At 38.5% G+C, this 4570-nt stretch overlaps 1 pseudogene; it reads left to right on the forward strand.

Annotated features, from left to right (window-relative positions):
• Positions 1-3332: 3332 nt before the first annotated feature.
• On the forward strand, positions 3333-3730 carry LOC145719962 (large ribosomal subunit protein eL32 pseudogene; annotated as a pseudogene).
• Positions 3731-4570: the final 840 nt, after the last annotated feature.

Below are 4570 nucleotides of genomic sequence, written 5' to 3' on the forward strand. Positions count from 1 at the left end.
CTGATGAGAGAGTTGTTGCTCTTCTTTTCTTCGATCTCCTGTTGAGTTTGTAGGTGTTCAGAATGGTTTGATCCCTATCCAGCTGAATTCCTGAGAGGAGACGAAATCCAGGTCTCCTACTCCTCCGCCATCTTGCTCCGCCCTCTCTATTTCATTTTTAATTACATTTTCTTTTTGCTTAAGGATGTAATTTTTAAAAGAATCTCTTTGGCAAAGTTAACTTTTTCTTTTTAAGTTCTTTCATTTCCTGAATTTCTCTCTTTCCTCTGGAGTCTGTTTTTCTTTATTTGGGTTTTTTACTTTCACATCAAGGGTTTTCTTCAAATATCCAGTGAGTCTTAGTTCATATTTTTTCCTTTACACCTTCTTATTGTGGAAAATAAATAACACATGTACAGAAAAAAGGAAGTATGAAACACAAATGTTCAGCTGAATGAATTTTTGTCCAGATCAATAAATAGAACATTGGCAGCACTCTAGAAGCCTTCTGTATGCCTCTTGCCTATCATTATACTCTAACTTCCTCTCTACCAGCTAATTACTATCCTGGCTAACCATAATCCTCTCCTTTGAAAAAATAGTTTTGATACCATGCAAATATGCATGTATAAATACTGTAGTTGGGTAGTCAGTCATCTTTTAAAATTTAAGAAGGAGGTAATTTTTTAAAATACAGGGAAAGCTGTATGCATTGGCAAAGTCCACTGACTGGCAGGCTTTGCTTTAGGGTATTGAGGCAAAAGCCAGCCCTTATCAGGAATACCAGAATGAGGAGTACTTAACTCTGAGATGCCAACATCTCCACTAACTGCCCTAATCCTCCCCAGATAGTTTATTGTTTCTTTAGAAGCAGACCCCTTTTTGACTATCATGGTGGTATTATGCGGCCTTTTCCTCTAGAGGGCACCAGTCATCTTCCCGGGAACCCTCCCTTAGGTCATCTCCCTAGGAGTTCCAGCTCCTGCCTACTCCCCAGTGGCATTCTGAAGAGACAGTGTCTCCGTGAGAAGCAGTGGCAAACAGAGCCCAACAAGTGTCTCCTCCCAAGGTTTGGAGCACCTAGGACAACCACCTCCTTTGGAGTCCTGGGAGGGGCAGGAATATAAACTTCCTTGCATTTTAAGTCACATTAAGTAATGCTTTAGCCAGCTCAGCCCAACTGTTGGCTACTGCAGATCCAAGCAGCAGAGGCATGCTAGCTCTTTACAAAGGCACTTCCCAACATTGCTAAGGAGACCAGCCCAGCCTGACATTTTGACCTCATCACTTTTACCTGCCCCTCTCCCATCTCAGGCATTCACTAAATCACCAGTCTACTGTGGGGAGTCCCTCTTGTTATAGCCTGTTATGGAGTTGGAATTAGCCCACCTTTTCTCCAGAGGCTGTGTTCTGACTTTTTTACTATTCAGACCCGAAAGTCTTATATTGTCCAGTGCTTGCCTAGTGGAAGACCAGGTGGGTGGACTGACCTCCCTCTTGGGGCTGCTCTGGGCCTCTGGGCTCAGAAGTCTGTTCCAATGGCATGAGTTCACTCAAATACTGGTGGCACCATTTGTCCAAGCTGATGAGGCACTGGGAGAGACTACAAAAAATATAGAGTACAATATGACACAGAGCAATGCCACACCAAAATGATGTGGCAGTGTTCCAAAATTTGAGTCCCAACCACTAAGGCTGTCCATGATCATTTTGCCATTTGATTGTCCCACTGACTGGATGGACCCCATATCAATTTCTTCATCATTTCCAAAATTCTACCCCCCCGCCTTTTTTTTTTTTTTTATCACCAATTATATTGAGTTCAAGAGATTTAGGGGCTAAATAAGAAAAAAGAAATGACCATGAAGTAGCAATAGCACACAATGAGCTCTATTTGGGCAACACTGGGTGGCATATGGGGAATTCCCTTATTGCATGAGGCCATCCAGAGTCTTCTATACAGGGACCATGTGCCAGAAGGGGGGAGGGCAAGAGAATTCCTGAGGAGGAGGAGAATTGAAGAGAGGACTTATGTGTCCACAGGGTGTCGCTCAGCAGCACAATGGAGGGTATTTGGATCAGAGATTTCCAGGGGTATTTTATCTGTGGCTAGCAGATGTTGGGTGCTGTATCCTGGGGTATGCAAAGTAGAAGGCTCTAAAAGCTAAAAATCTGTTCATTTGGGCTATATTTAAAATAACCAGATGTGTAAAATTTGACTTTGGCACCTGAGCTAACAGGTCCCAGCCTGCTTTAAAGAAACAATATAGGGTTAATGTACAGAAGTTATCTTTGGCTCATTTATATAGAGGAGCCTGAGCAGGAAACAGAAAAGACACAGATCAACAATGTCAGAAATGACAGAGGGAATAGCACTATTTTGTATATACTAAAAGAATAGAAAGAGAATATTACAAATAATTTTATGCCAATAAATTTGACAACTTAGACAAATTCCTTGTAAAATACAAACCACTAAAGCTTACTCAAGAAGAAACAGACAATCTGAATAGCCGTATATCTGTTTTTTAAAATAGACTTTGTAGCGAAAAGCCTTTTCAAGAAGAAAACTCCAGACTCAAAAGTCTTTACTAGTGAATTCTAGTAAACATTTAAGGAAAGAAATAATGTTAATTCTACACACACTTTATCAGAAAATTGAAGAGGAAGGAACACTTGCAAACTTATTATGTGAGACAGCATTATACTGGTACCAAAACCAGAAAGAAAGACATGAAAAGAAGACAAAACTGAAAATTATCTTTCATGAACTATCAAAATTTCAATAAATTGAATCTAACAATGTGTAGGAAGATAGTACACTATGAACGAGTGGAGTTCATCCTAGGAATGCAAGGGTGGTTGGAATTTCAAAATCAGTGAAAAAGACTAAAATAGAGCAACCATAGGATATTCTCATGTATGCAGAAAAAGCATTTGACAAAACCCACCATATATTCCCAATATAAACTCTTCAGCAAATTAGGAGAAAGAAGGGAACTTTTCAATCTGATAAAGAGCATCTATTAAAAAACGTACAGCTGACACCCTACTTAAGGGTGCAAGACTGAATACTGAATACTTTTCGCTAATCTTAGTGTTTAGTGCAAGGATATTTACTCTCACTTCTGTTCAACATTGTGCTGGAGATTCTAGCCAGTACTGTAAGTTAAGATTTTTGAAGTCACTTATATGTTATGGAGAAGAAGGATAAAATGGTCTTCATTCAAAAACACTGATTACCTATGTAGAAAGTTTCATGGAATGTACAGAAGAACTTTTAGAACGAATGAGTAAGTTTAGCTCTTCCTTGGTACTGCCTGCAGAGGTGGCAGCCATCTCTACTCAGCATCATGGCTACCCTCAGACTTCCGATGAAGCCCAAGATAGTTAAAAAGGGGACCAAGAAGTTCATCTGGTACCAGTCAGACTGCTATGTCAAAATTAAGTGCAACTATTGGAAGTCAGAGGCATTGACGATAGGCTGTGCAGAAGAAGAGCCAGATCTTGATGCCCAACATTGGTTATGGGAGAAACAAGAAAGCAAAGCACATGCGGCCCCGTGGCTTCCAGAAGTTTCTAGTCTGCAACATCAAGGAGCTTGAGGTGCTGCTGATGTGCAACAAATCTTACTGTGCAGAGATTGCTCACAATGTCTCCTCCAAGAACCACAGAGCCATTGTGGAAAGAGCATCCCAGATGGCCATGAGAGTGGCCGCACATGAGGCTGCACATCAAAGAAAATGAATAGACAGTATTATGTGCACATTGTATATGTGCTAGGAAAAATATAAAACTACAAAAAAAAAAAGAACTAATGAGTAAGTTAGCATAGTCGCAGGACACTATCAAAATCAAAATTCACTCATATGTCTTCATATTAGGAACAAACACTTAGAAGTTTAATTTTTAAATGCATTGTTAAAATAGTATTGAAATTATTGAATATTAATGAATAACTTTGACAAAAGATGTGTAAGTCTTGTACATTGAAATCTTCGATTGCTGGGAAAAACTAAGACCTAAATAAACTGAGAGATATACTATGTTCATGTTTCAGAAGACTCACTATTTCTAAAGTATAAATTCCCCCCCAGTTGATCTATAAATTTATTGCAATATCAATAAAAATATCAGCAGACTTTTTAATAAAATTTGACAAAGGGATTCTAAAATTTATATAGAAACGGAAAGGACTTAGACTACCCAAAACAAATTTGAAAAAGAATGTTGAATTTTGGATAACTAACATTAATAACACCATTTAAAGACTTATTATAAAGCTCCAGAATCAAAACTGTAGTCCAGGCATAGAGACAAAGAGATCAAAGGAACAGAATAGAATCTCTAGACACACACATATGACTTTTGCCAAAGATGCTGAGACACTTAAATGAGGAAGGATAATGTTTTCAAGAAAGAAATCTTTACAAGAAATCTTCTCAATAACTGAATATGCAAAAAATTAAGCCTTTGACCTTACCTTACACCATATGCAAAAAATAACTCAAAATGGATTGTAGATCTATATGTAAGAGGTAAAACTATAAAACTTCTAGGAGAAAATCTTAGTGAACTTGGGTTTGGCAAG

This window comes from Leptonychotes weddellii, unplaced genomic scaffold (genome assembly GCF_054177405.1).
Source record: "Leptonychotes weddellii isolate Sample4059 unplaced genomic scaffold, ASM5417740v2 HiC_scaffold_8781, whole genome shotgun sequence".
In the NCBI taxonomy this organism is placed as follows: Eukaryota; Metazoa; Chordata; class Mammalia; order Carnivora; family Phocidae; genus Leptonychotes; species Leptonychotes weddellii.